The 20,779-nt window shown below is 41.2% G+C and overlaps 1 protein-coding gene across 11 annotated transcripts in view; it reads right to left on the reverse strand.

Annotated features, from left to right (window-relative positions):
* Positions 1 to 20,779, reverse strand: part of NECAB2 (N-terminal EF-hand calcium binding protein 2) — a 368,324-nt gene that overhangs the window by 164,813 nt on the left and 182,732 nt on the right. The gene's annotated exons all lie outside the window — the stretch shown is intronic.

The raw sequence follows: 20,779 nt of genomic DNA on the forward strand, positions 1-20,779 counted from the left end.
CTTTAATAAGTTCTTACAGCGGAGCCAGACATAATACAATCTGGATACACATAATACAGGCTCAGTGGTTAGAGGTCCCTCGGCTGCCAAGTCTGGAAGGAGCTGGGATATTATTAATAATTATAAGCATTTATAAGGCACCCATTACTATCTCTGGGACTTTCTTCTCAATTTGAACTTTTGTGAGATTTGCCAGAGTGTGACTATATAAGCAGCTTCCCGTTCTGGTCACGTTACTCCTCAAGTGCCCATTACAGGAATTCTTGCACCTTTCTCTAATGTATTTAGTGCTGGCCATTCTCAGATGGGATATTAGACTACTGGATCATTCCTCCAGTCTTGTCTGGCAATTCCTATGTTCCTACTTGTTTAGCAATAACAGCTTTTAATGGATTTTTAAAAATAAAAATAAAAACCAATGGACACATTTCTAGTCTTACATTTTGTAAAACGTTCTTTTCATAAGAATGATGGTCTAGACTATGTGTGTTCTGAATGCCTGAGGGAGCAAAGAGCCTCCTACCCCTTGTCCCCCTGTGTAGAAGCCAGGTATAACTACAATCCTTGAGCTTACTGCACACAATGCAGTCCCCTATGCATGTACATACTACATGTATGTAAACAGTACGTGCACACATGAAGCGCACAAGATCAGGAATAAAAGTTTGCAACTAATTTATTTGTCATTCAAATCCCTCTACTATTGCAATCCCCATTTGAGACTTGAAAGGAATTTCAAACATTTTAATAGAATTATTCTTTATCAATCCATTTATATCCTGGAAAGCTATTTGCTTAACTGAACTCATTCTTGAGCTGCCTGACCTGTCAGTGTAAGTAGAATATGGAGAAAGAGGTTTTTAAACACTTATTTCATTACTAGAGGTCTCTCTCTGTCTTACTGCCACCACCTACTAACTCTCTGAAAGTACAGATGGTATCCTGAGCCCTGGGAAGGCTTCAGATAGAAGCAGCCATTGGCAGATATGGCATGATAGTTTCAACATCAGCTCCGCAATGGAACAAAGAGTGGCATCCATCTCTGCCATGCAATAACACGCATCCGGCACTTCCCACGTCTCTCCCATTCTCTTGAAATTCTGTTTTTCCTTCACAGATTCTGAGAGACAAAAGAGGGTTCAGGTCTCCTGGCTGCTGGTAGGTTTCTCTTCTCATACTCTCCTTTGGATCACTGACGTTTTCCCGTCTCTTTCCCCAACACCTTCTCATACCCGCTTGCTGAGGCCCTCCCTTCTCCCTGCTTTGAAGCTTTCCTGAAGTGAGCTGTAGCTCACGAAAGCTTATGCTCAAGTAAATTGATTAGTCTCTAAGGTGCCACAAGTACTCCTTTTTTTTTTTTGCGAATACGGACTAACACGGCTGCTACTCTGAAACCTGACCTTTCACTGTTGTTCTTTTCTCCAGGTGTTTAGCGCGGCTGTGACAGCTACTGTGACAGCCCTCTTTACAGGAGCACAGAGAGAACAGGAAAGGTCCCAAACATGTTTCCCACTTTGGTAATGATTTGGGAGAGTGGGGGGGAATGAAGTTGTAAAAACTTGGAAGGGGGTGTGGGAAGAAGAGAAAGTGAATCTTGATTCTGGCCACCCATCCCTGTTTTCTAGCTGTGTATGTGGAGAATTCTCCACAGAGTTGAATAGTCTACAGAACACCCACCACTTTCCTTGGGAGACTGTTTAACATTAGAACAAACTTCCTCAAGGAGTTCCCCTGAGCTCAGTCAACGAACCAAGAACCTTCCCGAAGAACAGCACAATCAAACTTTAATATTGTACTTAGACATCAGCCAACAACTTAGGACTAGAATGGGTGAAAATTGTTCAAACAGCTTTTTATCAAAAATACCTTTCAAACTGGCAATTTTTTACAACAAGTTGATGGTGTTGCCAACAGATAATTTATGGGGAAAAATAAAAAAGGCAAACACTTAACCAAAAACATTTTGTAAATAGTTACTGAAATTTTTTGTTTACGAGAAACTCGGTTTAAACACAATAAAAGTGGGATAAAAGTTTTGGATTTTTTTTTTTTTTTTTTTTAAAAACAGCAGGTTTATTTTGAACACTTTAAAATTTTAGTTGTCACAAAAATAGGTTCCTATTTTTCAATCAGCTCTACTTTCTATAAAAAATTGCATTTTGTTGTTTTAACTTAGGGGAGTGGAAAACAAAATACAGACCTCTGCACCTGTTACAGTAAGTTGAATCTAAAGTTACTGCCTTTTGAAGTCCTTGTTTTTAACTTGAAATTATAAAAGGGTATATTGATTTTGTCCTATATCATGTCAGGGTCATCAACTGCGTCAGATCTTATTGAAAATGATGTTAAAGTCTTAATAAACTAGCTGACCTTTTAACAGTAAAGACCAAACTGATTATAGCCATCGATAATAACATAAGACAGAGGACTCTGCTCATACTGCACAAATCTATTTTTATTAGATACCAAGAAATCCAGGAAGATCCTGTTTCCCTTGAAATCAATGGGAGTTTTGCCCTTGTCTTCAGTGGGAACAGGATCAGAACCCCAATGAGTAAATCAGCCACACATTATAACAAAACACTGGACTCTAAAATCAGCTGCACTGCAAGTTGTGGGTCAGTTCACATTCTGTACTCAGACGGCATTATTAGGTCAGCTCTAAGTACACATGGTTTGGCCTAATTGTTTAAGTACAGAAGTTAAAGATTTAACTAGACAGCCTCGTATTGAAACATATTAAAGAAGTTTATTTGTTAACGATAATTATTTCCACAAGCACCTCTTTTTTGTATAAGGGTTAATTTACGCAATTTCCCCCCACCCTACCACCACGTCACAGGGCTACCAGTAGGAATTCAAATGACTATAGCTTTGGCACCTTGCCATCTTTTTACTGGAGTTCACTTCCGTTCTAGCTTGATGTGTTACAGCTAGGAACATATTTGTGTGTGTGTGTAACTCTTTTTGTGCTGGTGATATTTAGGGGCTAACTTTGAAAAGAATCAGTGCAATCTGCTCCTACATTTCCCCAACAGCTAAACACAGAAATTAAGGGTGCAAGTTTTCACCACTAACTTCCTGATTTGTGCTTATAGAGGCAAACAATACTCCAATTCTGCAATTTGATTGTGAATGCAAAATGTTAGAGGGACAAGTTGCACCTGCAAAAGGGAAGCTATTGAAAATATGGCCCTTAATCTTTCCAGATGAACTTTTCCATATTTGCAGGGCAAATGGAGAAAGAAGGCTGTCATCCTTTCTTTTCACTCTAGTTCTCAGCTTGGTCTTCCCATAGGCCCCTCACCCTCTGGTTTTGGATCCAGCAGCTGGAATTGGATCCGCCCCCATACTGTACCAGGACACTAGTCCTTACAGATACCTGACTGCCACTCAGGTGTCCACACAATTCTCTCAGGAGCCCCAGTTCAGCAGTCCAGCCCTGTTCAGTCAGGTACTAAAGCACATGTTTAAATTCCATTGACTTCAATGAGATTTTTGTATGTGCTCAAGTGCTTTGCTGACTACACATGTACTTACACATGTGCTTAAATGCTGTACTGAATTGGGGCCAAGACACAGACATACGGCCCCTGTGCCTCTCGCTACAGACCAAAGATATACCAGTTCTCCTCCATAGGCTCAGTTTTCCAGATTGGATTTTTCCACCATATATACTTGCTCTGTGTTTTGCTTTGTAGATACATACAGAAGGACTGAGCTGTACTAACGCTTAACATACATTGGAGTCAATGTCATTCCTGGATTTTACTTTAACTCTCTTTTCCTCTCCACATGTCATGTACGTCCCCCACTTGCCATCTTTTTCTGATGTTCTCTCCCATTGGCAGTTTTTTGCTTCCTGTCTTGGATTCCTTCTATTCAATAACCAGTGAGAGACACAAATCTCTTATTCAGTCAACATACATGAACAAGGTAACCACTGAAGAATCAGAACTTTCTCTGCTCTTGGCGCTACTTTCCATGGTACATTTGAATACACTCTCTGAATAGTAGGAACAGGCTGCTTCTCCTTTCTATATGTTCATAAACAAAGGGATGTCAATTCACACAAATAATGCTGTCTTATTTTAACCGTTTTAAGCATATGATCCTACATAACAATATTGTTTGTTGGGTTTTAAAAGTGTTGTTTTATTTTATAAAGAAGAATGGTCTCTAGACTCAGCCCTGGTGCTCAAATACAGATAGATCTTTATGGGTGAATTATAAAAATGATGAACCTCATCCAAATGTGCTTGCGGTGAAGATACTGACATCGCCTTAGTCTAGAGTCACGAAGGGCATAGGAGCCTATTTTTTTGGGTAAGCTGAATCTCCGCCAAGGCATCTTGCTGTGTATGTCCCGAGAAGTCACATTTCAGATAATCTCTTCAAGGAGATTTCATTTGTTATCAGCCAAGTGAGCAACTAGCCTGTTTCCATCTTCTCTCGAATCCTGTAATATTTTTAGCACAGGTTTTGGTCCCGATAAACGTTCTGGGCAGCAAGTGTGTTGAGAGAGATTAATTTCTATTTTCTTGCTGAACAGATTTATGAAAACCTTTTGAGCATCTGTTTATTACTGGGATTAAAAATGGTTCTTCTGCTAAAAAGTTGTCACTTTATCTTAATTCCTTCTGAAATTTATCATCTCTCCTGAACTGTGAGACTAGTTCACTGAATCCTATAAAATTTCCAGAGCTACGGGGAGTTAATTTCCATGAACTCATTTTATTTTCTCATTAAAAAATTGCAATTGAAATGCTAAACATGCAGACGTGAGGCTTTGTTTGCATGGTCTAGCCTACTTTAGAGAGAATAGTCCAAGGTATTTATGGAGCAAGTAATTGCTTAACTGGAGTCTTAACAATTCACTTGGAGAAAAAACTCAGACAGAAAATAGGAGAAGCTTTTTCAGTGCAGAAATAATTCAAAAGGGATGTAGCAAGCGTGGCCCTTGTGTACTGAAAGCTCAACAGAGCAAGCTAGATGATGCAGTGAGTTAATTAAATAGCCTTTTCATCTCTGGAGCTCTGGCTTGCTGAAAGGACAACTGTAATATTTGTGGGGGACGGTTTCAAAAGCATGTAAGTGACTTAGGAGCCTAAGTCACTGTGGGATTTAAGCTCCTAAGTCACTTCTGAAAATGGAATTTAGATGCTTTTGAAAATTACACCCTGAGTTTCATCCTGGATCTAAGCCAATGGGTGTCCCTGGCATGCAGTACCATGCCATTTTTTCTACATAACTCTCAGTATCAAATCCAATACAAGGGGAAATATTTGTCTCTTGGGAAAACCCTCCATCTGCCTCCTTTAGTCTTGGTCCAAATGGTATTCATGCACTGACTGCAGAACGCTTTTCAATAAATGCCAGAATTAAGTATTATGTAAGAGATTAACAGTGAATTAGCACCTCAATTATAATTAGTTTGTAGTAACACCCAATCGGTGTGACGTGCTTTCCAAACTGAGTGGTGGACACAGTCCTTAACCCCCCAAAGATCACATCATCTTTTATCAAAAAGGAAACCTACTAGCTTCAGGAACAGAGCCAATTATTTTTACTAGAAAAAAACAACAAGGAGTCCTTGTGGCACTTAAGAGACTAACAAATGTATTTACTGACTCCTAATAGCATAAGCTATGTCAGAAGTGGTCTAACCATGTGTTTCTGATCTTTTGATGTACATACGCATATCAACAAACACTGAACAGATCCCCCTGGAAACAAGACACCCGATGATAGGAAATACTGATGGACCAACTTCAAAAGGTTCTAGGTTCAGATAAGCACCTAAAAATTCAGAGGCTCACCCAAATATTTTAGAGCAACAGACAGACTGGAAAATCTAGCAAGAGTGGGCTCTCTTGATATGTTTATTCTTATTATCTTTGACTAGGCCAGAAAGGTCCTCTCACCATATTCATTTCCCCTATGAGTCCCTACAGAGAGGGCTGTGAAAATGAAAAGTTAGCAGAAGCTTTTCCATTCCTTAAAAGATCAGTTAAGCTCAGGTTAGTTATTTTATCTGAATAGGTTGGGGCACCCCTGGTCTTATGTAGATTTCTTAAAAAAATCTTTCAAACACAGATTAATAGCATCACCATACAGCTTGTGAAATCAACTGATTCTCTAATATGTACGTGCAATAGTTAATTTCACACCACCCACACTGCACGTAAATAGTATTTTTTAACTACTAGTTAAGCTTTTAAATATATACTTAAGCATGCATAGTATTCACAATTTAAGCAAGGTGTTACTAACAGGCCTTTAATTTTTGTATACCCCAACACTTTTGCATTGTCATATTCAACCTTAATATTGTAAAAATAGTTTCATTCTGAAGGGTCTCAACGTGTATGACAAGGCATATCCTGAATAATCACTGAAATGTAACCACTTCTAGGGTGGAATATTAACACCTAGCAGGAACAGTGAAGAGTACAGTATATCAACAAACAGCAGCTACAAGTTATTTAGGTAGAATGTAATTACCTTAGTGTTTTATTAAGCCAACGTTGATACCCCAGAGCCTGTGAAAAGGGAGTGTTCAGGATCTGGGTTTTAAATCTCACAGGAGAGATGGCACCTCCAACAGTGCAGCACCTCCTAGCACCATGCTGGAGCAGTGATGATTTGGAGAGATGGTTCCTACCACTGAACCATCCACTCATTTCTTTCAGCACTACAGGCTTTTCCCTTGAGGTTTCCCATCCGAGCACAGATCAGGCCTAACCTTGCTAAGCTACTGAGATCTAACAAGAACATAGTTGCAGAATCAGGATTTTAAAAATTGAGCATAATGAAGAACAATTCCTCCAGTCAACCTCATCACCCGAAAGGGTCAAAAAAATCCCACAGAAAGTTCCGTTCTCATTTTTAGGGGAAAAAAAAACTTTAAAGTGTATCAGACTAGCTCTTGGCCTGTCTGAGAATCTGCTTATAATTTTAACCATACTCCCATTAATAACATATTTAATTAAAGCATTTATTGAAGTCATAACACAGACTGAATGAGAAAAAATATAATTATGTTCGTGTAGAACTTTGTAAGAAGACATTATTAATGACTGGAGTATTACACAGCTCTTCTCCTTAGTGTAGCTTTCACCTAGTTGATTTTTCTCTGCAGGGAACACTTCCCGTTTATCTAGGCAAAGTGCAAACCACAATAAAGAAAGTGATCTTTCAAACCTTTTAAGAGTCAAGCTTTCTTGTATAGCTTGTGTAATTGTGACTTCCCCCATCCAGTGAAGTTAGCGTCCAAGGCATTTGCCATGAATCTCTCTCAGAGCATACCTAGTTCCACATCACAAATGTGGGGCAGGATCTCCTGATCCATAGTCGAGCTCTGAGAACGAAGTCACTAGAAAATTTAACATGTCCCTCTTGGTTATTCCAGCTCTTCAACCGACAATACAGAGTCAAGCTTTCAAATGGGTGCATGCAAAAGTGCACCTAGCCAATGTAGGTATACAGATGCAACTGATGCACGTGCACAAGTCATGGTTTCTGCATATGCATGTCTATATGAGTGCACAATAGCAGAAGATTTGCATGCCTACGTCTAGAACATATATGTGTGCATCACTGCCAATCTGGAAGTTTGACACCTGGAGCCAAATTTCAGTCCTCCATTGCCCAAGAATAGGCTCATTGACGAGTACTGAGGACTAGTGTTCATGCTGTCTCTGGAAAGGTTGGTAATGAGGCAAGGAGAAGAGAAAAAAGGCTTATAACAAATGTTCTAAGGGCTTGGCTGAGAATAACTGTTGGTGGAAAATGGCAGGGAGTTGGCTCCAGCTGCTGCTTGCTTTGGTAAGTACAACATCACGTCTTCAATAGAGAAAGAAAGAATGGTCTAGTGGTTAGGGTGTTATCTTGGGACTTAGGAGAACTAGGTTCAACATCGTGCTCTGCCAAACGCTGGCTGTGTGACCTTGGGCAACTCACTTATTGTCTCATTTCCCCATCTGTAACACAGGGATAACAGCATTGCCCTACCTGACAGGGTGTTGTGACCATAAATACATTAAACATTGTGGGAGCTGTACAATACCTTAAATTAAAAGAGTCACAGGTATTTAACTTCACTAGTTTTCCATTCAGAATACAAATACTTGATTTTGTATATATTATATATATCCCAGCCTCCTAGTCCATTTCTTCTTCATTATTCTAACCTAACAACTTTTAATCGAGAAATCTGAACAACAACTGAAGAGCTAGTACAGATCAGGGTTCTCTCTTCCTCTGAATTCAGGTGCTAAATATTGATTAATGCTGATGTTTTGCCAGAGGCAAAGCCCAGCATATATCTCCACACATATTATTTTCCTCCTCTGAAGTGATTCTGACAAAAGGATTACTAGGGTATTCCTACTGGGTGCTTCAAAAGCATGTCCCGAAGAATCGTTTAGCAGCTTTATTTATTTTCACAAATAGTGCTTAGACACGGTGCCTGATGTGGGTACTGAACACACTTTGTATCATGTATCACTTGTATGCAGTTTTTCTGCAAACTGAATACTAAACCACATCTGGATTGGAGATTTGCTGCATTATTGCCAATGATGTGAAGATTTTCTAGGGTTTGGCACAGGGGACTGTATATTCCGGTCTACACCACTAACTCATTGTGTGATCATTTAACATCTCTTTTCCTCATATTTTCGGGCACTACTGCATTTGCATTCCTTCTCTCTTCTGATTTATAGCCATCTCCTCTGATCTCCTACACAGTGCTAGGGCTGTCAAAGGTTGCTGTCCTTTTGTTCACTTTTATCACTGCACTTTTATTGGCCTTTCTTCTATTACTAAGGAGAACAGAAAAAGTTGGTTCAGAGGGAAGGAATAAGATGGAAGAGTGGAGCATGAAATTCCCCATTTCTGTTTTTCAAATAATCAATGGAAAGGAGCCGTCATGTATGAAAATGGGAAGGGTAAGCGAAAAATAATGTGAATTCACAAGATACAAATACATCAAAGACTCTTCTTCAAAGCACATTTCTCATGCAAATTGCTTTCTGGATGGGCTGTTCAAATGTCAATCAACACCTGATCAGCTTCAGCTGAAGTTAATAACCTTTTCTTCTTTGGCAGATGAAAGCCTTGCAGCAGCCTACCGCTGCCTCAAGGCAGGCTTCCCCATTAGGAAAAGGAAGGTCTTCAGAAACTGCCTCTCTCTTTTTATTTGCATCTCCAGCACACAGCTTTTGTTTTATTTGCTGGGAAGCCTCTTGTGCCATTTCACCTGAGAATAGAAAAAATTAATTTTCAAGCCCATCCAATACTTTTAGAGGCAAAGACCTAAAACCATCAGGTGCAGCTGGAAAACGTTATTGTTTCTGACGATCCTTTTAGTCAAAATAGCAGCAGCCATAATGCGCCGAGCCAGATTGCCTCTGGACCTAGTGGGTGGGGAACAAGCTATCCCTAACTTCTGCGCCTCCCCTCCATAAGAATGCTTAAATTGTTCCCTCTATGAACACATCTTGCTCCCTGCAAGGAGGCACAAATCATCCCAAGTAGGGACAGAGAGAAGTTAGAGCCATGGCTTTCATCCTCCTACCCCTGCACACCTCTGATTCTACTTTAAAGACCCGATGTGACCCAATGTGACACTCATGTCCAACCGGCAGACCTCACACTAAGATTACAGTGAGTTTTTTAAAGTAACAGCTTTATTTTACTTATCTTTCTGGACACCCATAATTGATTTATATATAACATCACAGTGTAATGATGTCCTAGCAGTGAAGGCATTGGACTGGGACTCAAATGAACTGTATTCAGTTTCTAGCCCTGCCACTGACTTCCTGGGTCACCTCTGGCAAGTGACTTCCGCTCTGTGACTCCATTCCCCCAACATGAAAAATGGAAATGGTACTTCTTTTCTTCCACCATTTATCTGTCTGGCCTATTTGGACTGTAAGTTCTTTGGAGCAGGGACTGCTGCTTAGTATATATGTCTATGCTGCCTAGCACAATGGGGCACTTATGTTGGTGGAGGCCTCTAGGTCATACTGTAATACAAGCAATAGTTACCGTAAATGTTTGTTTGCACAGCCACCATTGCTACAAGATGTGGCTTTCTACAAACCAGGTGGGAAAGTGGGATAGGCAGAACTTTTTTCTGAAACAACCTAATGCTAGTTTCCTCCAACCGAATGATTGTCCTTTTAAGGATTATAGAGAACGGTGCTGCAGAAGTTGTTTGCTCAGAACCTTGTAGTTCAAAGTTCTTGGGGTCCATATAGTTGGAAGGGCAGTTCTTTCTCTAGACAGATGGTAATTAAATATCAAAAGGGCCCAAGTCTCTTTACTTTTTACGTCCAGGTTTGGATTCTTCAATGATTTTTTTTTAAATCTAAATCCTACAAATTATATGCTCAAAGGAAAGCTACAATGGGTGAATTGCCTCAAGTTTTTTTTTCAGAATTCCAGGTCTCTCAACCTCACAGGACTCTGGCATTCCACCCAAACAAAACTTTCCCCCAGTTTTCCTTCAAAGGTCCTCGTCCTGCACCATTACACATGAGTCCTCACATGTCTGAAGTCAGTGAGCTACTCGTGGGAATAAGGCTTAGAGACCTCATTATTAGCTGGAGAAGTTCCAATCACGTCACTTAGCTACGAGACCAAAATTACATTTTAAATTACTTTGCTAGATGTTTGACTTTCTCTTTATGTGTTCTAAAAAAATAAATCAGGTACTGGTGAGACACACAAGAGCAGAATGTTTCTCCAGTCTCCTGCTACCTGTCATGGAGCACACGTGTCATTGTTCATAGGATAATTCATTGTTGACCAGTTCCAGAAATGGTGGGTTACAGCTGTTGGGAGCACAGTTCAGAAACGCTCTGGTTTTCCAGTCAAACTATTTTATGAAATAAAAAAACATATCACACTACCTACAATTTACCCAGAACTAGCTTATTATTAATGATTATTAATGTTATCTGCGTTTCAGAAGTGCTTAGAGACACCAACTGAAAACTTGGACCCAACATACTTGCCACTGAACAAATGCATAGGAAAAGACAGTCCCTGCCTTGGAGCATTCACAGTCTCAAAAGACAAGACATCCATAGGGAAGGGAAATGACTTGCTTAAGATCACTTGCCAGGCCAGGCTGGGCCATTCCAGTCCCCTGACTCCCAACCCAGCAACCTACCCCCTAGACCATACTGTCTCACCTTTTTCAATTCTAGAGCCAGATTGCGCATCAGATGGTCATGTTTAAATCCCATTGAAATTAATTGCAGCTGAACATGCAAATCTGAAGGGAAAAGGTGGTCTTTCTTGGCCAAAGTCTGCCTTTGAAAAATACATGCAAGACAAGGTAAAGAGAAGTTGTCTATCCGTACGTCCACCTTCTTTTAAGTTAAAGTTTAATGATAATATTTTAGATATTTCCTAAAACGTTGTCGCACCCTGGTCTCAGACAGCAACACTTGCTGCTACTTTAAATGTGATAAGAATGCTCAGCTATCCAGAGCTATATAAAAACCACGACTCAGTTATTCAGTGGAATGAATAATTGGACCAGCAATTCATAACAGGGCTGCAGCGGAGTGAAAGGTTCTGCCTGAAAGTCCCATCCAAGGAGCCGGAGAGAGGAGCACTCATTCTACAATCAGGATCAGATTTCAGAGTAGCAGCCGTGTTAGTCTGTATTCGCAAAAAGAAAAGGAGGACTTGTGGCACCTTAGAGACTAACAAATTTATTTGAGCATAAGCTTTCGTGAGCTACAGCTCACCTGCATTCCTTACACTGAAATCGCTAAGGGAAAATGCCTCTCTCCATAGGATGTGGTACATTACAGCAGGCTTAACATGGAATAAGCAAGATGAGCTGCTGTATCATCCTGAAATCCTTGCAATTTAATATTTTAATTACTCATGCTTATAGAGAGAGACAGGAGCTTGATAACGGATGTCATGCTTGAGAGTAACTTGGTATAATTTTCCATGTTCTGTTTACTTATATTTGTTAACACACCTAAATATTTGTTGTTTCCCTTCCCTTCACCAACTGTTTAGAGATCTGTATACAGTGTTGTTGTAGCCATGTTGGTCCCAGGATATTAGAGAGACAAGGTGGGTGAGGTAATATCTTTTACTGGAACTCACCCACCTTGTCTGTTTAGAGATCTGTCATTTGACAGAGTTCCTTAGGGTAGAAATCATGGTGCTTTCTATGTTTGGAAAGTGCCTACCACCAGTGGCGGATTAAAGATTTTGCCGGCCCCCCTGGACAGCTCACCTCCGCCCTGCCTCCTCCCCTGAGCACACCGCCGGGTCCTGCTTCTCCCCACTCCCTGCCAGTGCTTGTGTGCAAAACAGCTTCGCAAAGGAGGGAGAAGAGGGGGGAAAACGGCATGCTCAGGAGAGGAGGTGGGGCCAGGGCGGGGATTTGGGGAAGGGGACCAATGGGGCAGGGAATGGGGGTGGGGAAGGGGTGGAGTTGGGGCAGGGGCGGGCGAACCGGCGCTGGGGGAAGCAGCCTCTGGCTGTTATAAATTTGCCGCCCCTGCAAATTTGCCGCCCTAGGCCTAGGCCTTGTCAGCCTAGGCGTTAATACACCGCTGCCTAGCACACTGTGGGAGCTGACAGAAATCAATCAGTTACATGTTCTCGACACATCTACAGCCTGTATGCGGGACATTCTCTCTCCTTTGTTGATTGGCTGCTTGCTTTATCCTCTTCCTGCACCCGTGCTCAGCCTCTTCTCTTTAGCCTCACTCTGCCTGTCTTCCATCTTTCCTTACCTTTTCCGCCCATTCCCCTGAGTTTTCTTTCACCTTCCCTTTAAGTCATCCCTTCCTACCTCCCCGTCTCACCCCATCCGCCATAAAACATTATAAACATGGATATAAAAAGCTAAAATATAAAACCCACAACAATTTTTATTTTTATTTTTAAATCTATCAATGTTTGCCAGTCATCACCATTCTATTCACTCTCTGTGATGCATCTTTCTGCCACCACCTAGTCTGTTTTGTCTCTTTGGACTGCAAGCTCTTCAGGGCAGGGACTGTTTTTACTCCATATCGTATGCATAATGGGGGCCCAGCCTTGGCTGGGTGCCTTGACACTGGTGCAATACAATTACTGTTAATAGGTATTCTCTAATTCCCCCCTCCCCACCTTATTTCCTTCACTCCCTTCGGTTTCATGCAGCTTGTCAAAGTGAAAGCAGCAATGCAAAGAGCCCTAGAGCAGTTACAGCTCATTTGCAATATGCCAGGGTTCCAGCTTCATTGCGCATTGATTGCAGCTTGCTCTCTGTTTTGTCACAAGATTCAAGAAATCCAATGTGTAGTTACTCCTACTTCATAATTCTGAAATGAAATGCGTAAACCAAAATCCTGTGATGTGATGTTATGTTAAATTGGATCCCAGAAATCAGTTGCCTCTTAGCACACCATAATATTGACACCAAAGCAAGGTGCACTGCAAGCTTATTTTACAGTATATTAAAAACTGTACAGCTATTTCCTTCCCCTTGTTACTATGACACAGACAAAGAGATAGTGAGCCAAATCCTAGCCTTACTCAAAAGCAACTGGACTTTTGCCACTGTCTTCAGCCGAATGAGGATTTGGCTGATTTTGCCTTAGTCTTGTACAATTTGCATAGCATTAGAATTGCATATGGAGATGGTATTAAAAATCCTAACATTTACCTTTACAGAACTGAAACAGTAAATTAATAAAATCTAACACCCCCCCCGCCCCGCAAATCAAAACAAAGCCCCAAGCCGAGTTTTCACCCTGAAAAAGGAGAAGGACTAGGGACTCCATGAAGTCCACTAGGGACTTTGCTATTGATTGTATGTAGAAAGTGCTTAGATACTATGGTCTGAGCAGCAGGATAAAACCCTAAGGTGGACAGATAAGTTCTTAAATTAGTTAAGTTTACTGTGGTAGTTCCCAACCTAAGTACTGGAAAGCTGAGCTCCCAATATCATCCACGCTACATGTACTCAGAGACCTGGGGGTTAGAAGGATTTTATAGATTTAGGGCCAGATTGTAAGAGAAGTGGCCAGGTGCAGCTTTACTGTTCAACCTAAGTTGGGAAAAAGTAAACAACTAGCATAAAGGAAAAAGAATTATGGCTTCTTTCATGGAGATGCCAGTCAATCACAGCCAGGATATCCATGAATGGAATTAAAATTGAACAAAGCACAAAGTCTTAGACAAATGTGGTTGTTTAGCACAGTATCCTAGCTAGACTTCAGGAACTTTCATGGAGAGCTCAGGTCAGGTACAGTGCTATGCTGGAAAGACAGTGAAGGCAAATGGAAGGTCCCTGAGGATGGAAGTAGAAATTTTTCCTCCAATTGCTTTGAGTTCATTCCTTCTCATGCTGACATAGTTGTGTTCCCATTCTATTCCTCCTTCTTTCGTTTCCCTTAGGAGGAGGTCAGGTAAGGGCCAAGGAATGTGCTCATTTTGGGAATAAATATGCTGCTTTCAAAATACGTTCCATGACCCAAATTGCTGTTCACCAGGCTGTCTCTGTCCCTCTGTTCCCATTGCTACTGTTGCTATGACACAAATAATGTACTTTTTGCAAATTATTACTTTAACATTTTTTGCTGGATCTCACTATTACCGCTTACTGTATCATTATCCCATATGACAAGGGACCAAGACATTGGTAAACAATACATGTGGCTACCACTAACACCTTCCGGGCAGCTGCAGTTGCAATTACTTCCCTGCTTAGAACATTTGTAGGAAAACCCTCGTCAATGCAACATTTGTCTTGTGCAGCCTATCGTGTGCTGCAAAAAGGATTGCCCTTCTGCTTCCCCGAGATGGTGAGAATGTTAGCAAAGCCCCAGACAGTGTGGTTAGTAACTGATGATTTTGTATGACTCACTTTGACATCCTTAAAAGGTCCAAATCTTCCTAAAGAAAGTACTGAGCACCCACTCCTGTTAGTAGCCACCTAGAGCCCTTTAAAGGAGTTTCAAGTCAGACACCCAAAAACTGAGTTGCCCAGAAATCACTGTCACTTTTGAAAGACCTTGGCCAATATCAACAAACAGTCCAAGGAGTGATACAGGGCTCTCCAGTGATCAGAACTGCAGTCAGTCACCTGCCGCTCTGAGTCCCATGAGCACACAGTCAGTATTCATAACATATTCCAGTTTAAACCTTTGTTCATTTAACCATGGCAAACTGACCCTCATGGTTCTGGTAACCAGGTATCCCTTAGTTTAAAGAGTGCCCCTTATTTGCTACCAAATAGCCCCGCTTCCTGTATAAAATCAATTCAGGAGGTACTTTGTCCTGTACTTCAACTGCAATAATACAAAGATTCATGCCCTGAGGTTTGAGTGTACCATACTGTGTATGATCTAGTACAACTAATACAATATTGTGGCGTGCCATTGCTCCAGTAAGTGGCAAACACATGCTATTGGTACGTGAGGTAGCTTTGATCGCTCCGAAGATTAGAGCCGACCTAGCCAAGAAGTTTTCATAACCCTGGAACGCTCTGGGAAGCCTGGAGCTGAAACGTTTGCAGGACCTAATCGCTTTAGTTTGATTCGCACGTACAATGGGACGTTCTTAAGTTTGAGGTCAAGCACACATGACACTGGAAGTGACAGTGACATTTGAAAGTGTCTTCTCTGTGCACGGCATCAGAGGAGGAGTACTAGGATTTTTCTAGGCGATAACTCTAAGGAGTTTCACAGAATTTCCCCAATTTTCAACATCCAACGTTAAGTATTGCAAACAGCGGCAGAACTCAGGCTGCTACAGTTCAAGGGCACGCGAACAGCAGCCTTGTTTTTAGAAGTCCAGCACATGGCAGTAAAGTTTACAGGGATTGCAGCTCAGCCTAACAATAAGTTGTTGTGACCTGAAGGACCCCGTATTCACACCCTACACACTATTGTAATAATCTTTGTACCAAATAAGCCCTTTGAGTTATCATTTGAGAAGTAATAACTCACTGATCATTAATATTCTTGTGCAATGTATATACACAGTGTGTATTAAGAGTTATGGATATATGCAGGGATTATGACTAAAATGTGTTTAAATCAGGCATATTGGGGGAGGGGGGTGTTAGTAAACAGGTCTGCCCTAGACACACATACCTTTGTTTGCTTCTCTGACCAGCCCAGTCATCAGGTAGAGACTATAAAGGTATATTTAAATATCGGGTAAACAAAGCTTTCAAGCTAACAAGTGCGGGAGAAGACAGCATGGTGTCTATGCACCAGCAAAAGAGAGAAGTTTGGTCTGGGGTTTTACTTTTCAAAGAACATATTGCTAAGGTTTACTAGTCTGTAAAGCCAGGGGAGCTGAACCTCAGGTAATAAGTAACTGAATCAACTGATTGTATACAATATCACTGCATTATAAAAGTGTACAGAGTGAAGGTTTTTGAAAGCTACTAACAAATTGGTGATTAATATCATTATGATCATTATGAAATGTATGTTTTAATACTATATGAGGAAATATGGATACTTCATAATATTATACTTTAAAGTCTGTGGCCAAGCAAGGAGAAACAGGTTCCCTCCCAGACAGGACAGAAGGCAGCTATTTACCTGTTTGCAATGAGATGAAGCAGGGTGTGACCAAAAACAATGGACTCCATTGTTGTAGAAATCAGCAAGGGGATAGGAAGTTCACAGGAAGGGAAGAATAGCGTGAGGTCATCCTGCCTCTTGAAACACAGTCACTGAACTTTGGAAAATGTAGGCAAGGACAGAAGCCATTTTTGGCATCTTTCAGACAGGCAGACACAAGAGCTCTTGCAAGCTGTGAAAACTGGGTCCTTCTACCAAAGAAGGGCTGAAACCTCTGGAAACTGAATACAGGTAAGAAACTGCTTAGGCAAAGATCCTTCACCTAGAAAGACAAGGAAGCCAACATCTTGTACTTCTGTGGAAGGTCCTGACTGAAGGAAATTCAACCATGGCTGCAAAGAAGGACTGGTGAGAGAAACCATCTTGAACAAAACCTGTACCACACTAGATTAAATTTTAGACTTTTAGATGTGTGTTTTGACTTTCATTTGCTTAAGACCCTTTCTAACTTTATTCCTTTTATTTGGCATAAGTTAACGCATGTCCTATTCTTAAAATTAAAAAAAATTATTAACTATAAACCAACTCAGTGCTGCGTTTGCAGGGAAGGATGTATTTACCCCAGTTAAATTAATAAGCTGTGATGTCCTTTTGTCTCTTTAAAGGAACATATAAATTTTATTATTTTTCTGAACTGCCCAGGAGGCAGCTAGACATTGCCGAGCACATGGCTTTTGGAAATTTGGGGCTGGGAGTGTGCTGGAGTCTCCTTGTTGGTTGTAACCAAGGCTGGTGGAAGCCAGAGTGGGGCTGTAGACAGGCAGCTGCGGTCAGAGCTGCTGAACCACGGCTATCTAGCACACAGACACTCAGGGTGTGACCTGCATGCTGGTAGGCTGGCTGGGAGCATCCCAGACTGGAAGCAACAGCAACAAAGCATTGTGAGGCACCCAGGGATACAGGGCAAGTGGTCGCACAGCCCCTCACTGGTCTGAATTACACCCCAAGCCTCGGGACAGTTGTGCATTCCCTCACAGTTATCTCAGTTATTCCAAAAAGGCTTGCTTTGCTCAAACTGAAATTTCATAGACCACATTACATATTTATATGCTATCAACTTAGGTTATTAAATAATAATGTTAGAAGTTAGTGAGACCTGGCTCTGAGGTTATCTAATTTATTCGTTTGTCAGTGGAGGGTTGATCCCTACAGCATCACTGTTGTCAACTGCTGTGATTTTATCAAGACTCTCATGATATTTGGTGGTGATCTTAAAGCCCCGGCTTCTGGAGTCAGATGATTACATGAGAATTTCTACTTTTTTTTTTTTTAAATAATTTCTGGCCGTTAGTTGTGGAGAAAAGCTTAGAAACATGAGTACTAAAAGTTAAAACCATAAAACACCCTGGCCCTGGATGGTGTAGGAACAACCATTTCAGTTCCAGTGCTTTGGCATACCACCCGCACAGTGTCTGATTACTGAGCTGTGTGAGAGTGGAATGGATTTCCCCCATAATGGTTTGTGAATTTTGTATTTTTTCAATCTATTTTTTTTTAAAGTCTAGCGGTTCGTTTTTGAAGAAATTAAAGCTATTTTAAAGTTTTTCAAGTTGAACTCTACAGAAAAAAAGTCTTTCTGAGCAACTTAAAACTAAGAAAATGATTTTCCATCAAAACATGGATGGAAAAATGTTGTCTTTACTACTGTGATTGAGCCCAGAGTACAGTTTTGCAGTAATCACGACACTGGAAAATATTGGTTTAGAGAAGAAATCCTGTAACTGTAACCACACTATTGACAAACAGCAGTGCTGCTAATGCACTTGGTAATGTGCCAGGAGGTGTGAGATAAAGGTTGGAGCAGTGTCCTCAACTTCTCTTCTCAACAGTAGAAGGGATATAGGTTTTAGGAAAGGGAATTTACATACACTATGAAGTCTATTTCCTTCAACTCTGTTTCTCAGGAAATGAGAATGATTAACATTGATTGCTAATTAGTAATTGATTACTTACGGCTACAGCTCAGATTTTGTCATGGTTATTTTTCGTAAAAGTCACGAACAGGTCATGGGCAATAAACAAAAATTCACGGAAGCCATGACCTGTCTGTGACTTTTGCTGCTGTGGCTCCATGTTTTCCCCTGCCATTGTGGTGGCTGGGAGCTGAGGGGTTCCTCCTCCACCCATGATGGCTGGGAGCTGCAGGGAGCTGCTCCAAAGAGAAAAACAGGACACCCCAGCCGCTTGCTTGAGGCTGTCACTGGAACCCTGAGGAGGGCCCCCTCACGAGTCTGTCACCTGTCACTGGAACTTTGCGGGGAGTCCCGTCTCTTGACGCTGCTGTCACCTGTCCCTTGAACCCTGCCAGGGACCCACTGGCTGTCAGCTCCAGAGTCCTGCAGCCCCTGGGGCTGAAGCAGAGAAAGTCACTGAGGTCCCTGGAAGTCACGGAATCCGTGACTTCTATGACCTCCGTGACATAAACGTAGCCTTACTTATGGCAAGTAGGGATGAATTCCACAGTCAAATTATCATAGTGATAAGAAACGTGGGTCTAAAAAGCGTGTGCTATACTGGAACGCAGATGTCTTGATTTATACCACATTGTATACAAGCTGTTGCTATAGCGTCTAGTGCTGATGCTAATTATAAATGGGGAAAAGATGTAGTCTGCAGAAGATGGACTGCAATACATTTGCGTTTCCCTTGTGACAATAATGACGCATATACAAACGAAGCTAAGAGAGCATTAAGATTACTATATGAAGCACTCACATGTCCGGAAGTCTCAGAATTAAGGTTGCTGTTCAGTTTGAACCCTAACCCTTGTGCATCTTCTCTATGATGCAGTCTTAATGGTCACAAACTATTTTTTGTCTCATTAAGTGGGAATGATGGTCAACTCTCAGTACATGAAATAGCTCTTCAGTATTAACTGTTTTTATTCTCATTGTTTTCTGGTTCTGTTTCATTCACTACACCCTACACAAACCTTCCTGCTTCATTCCCCAGCTATATTCAGATTGCATATTGTAATACTAATGCAAAAGGAGACAGAGCAAAGGGGACATGTGTTGCTTCAATTCTGCCATTTCCATCCGTTGAGCAGCATACAACTCCCATAAGAGCACTCAACTCCTCTGGTTCAGATCAGTATCAATCACTTTTTATTAGCCTCATAAATTTAACCCAATTATTATTCCTTTTAGGACCTGTGAAGTTAATCTTTATTACCTAGATCCCCCAGTGCCATGAAACAGCCAGCATCATTTGAAGCTAGTACTTCTCAACTATGAGAAGCCAAAAAGGGAATTACCATTTTTAAGTGTGTTGTGCCTTTGCTCCCCACAAAACATAAGGAAGGAGAAGACACAGTTAGTTCCAAATAACCATATTCACTAACTATATTCCAATATACAAGATCTAGCTACACATATACACTTTTGTTCTGCTAGGACCTAGTGAGTTCCGCAATAGAAGATATGGAGGCCCACTTGCGGGTTCCCAAACTATTTAAAGGAATACATAGTACCCAGGTCCAACACATGACAAAGAGGTCTACACACAAACATCTGGGGATTAATATGCTCCCTTTTATCCCACATTACTACCTTGGTTTATTCAGCACACAGAATTACAACCCTTTAGTGCCTTTTCTGATGTGATCCAATAAGCTGTGGAGGCAGCCGATGCATTCGGTAAATGGTTTGTTGGCCCATGTGAGTGAGAGTTATTTCCCTTCTGCTTGACTTGTTCTGCTGAAATGACTTCCCCTGTGTCATAAATATAAAGGGAAGGGTAACCACCTTTCTGTATACAGTGCTATAAAATCCCTCCTGGCCAGAGGCAACATCCTGTTACCTGTAAAGGGTTAAGAAGCTCAGCTAATCTGGCTGGCACCCGACCCAAAGAACCAATAAGGGGACAACATACTTTTAAATCTTGGGGGGAGGGGGCAGCTTTTGTTTGTGCTCTTTGCTTATGTGGTTGTTTTCTTTTGGGGCTGAGAGACGCCAGACAGAAATCCATCTTCTCCAACCCATCCTAATCCAAGTCTCCAATATTGCAACCAGTATAGGTAAGCCAGTCAAGGCGGATTAGTTTATCTTTTGTTTTATGTAAATTTTCCCTGTGTTAAGAGGGAGGTTTATTCCTGTTTTCTGTAACTTAAGGTTTTGCCCAGAGGGGGATCCTCTGTGTTCTGA

Source organism: Lepidochelys kempii, chromosome 12 (assembly GCF_965140285.1).
Source record: "Lepidochelys kempii isolate rLepKem1 chromosome 12, rLepKem1.hap1, whole genome shotgun sequence".
Taxonomy (NCBI): Eukaryota; Metazoa; Chordata; order Testudines; family Cheloniidae; genus Lepidochelys; species Lepidochelys kempii.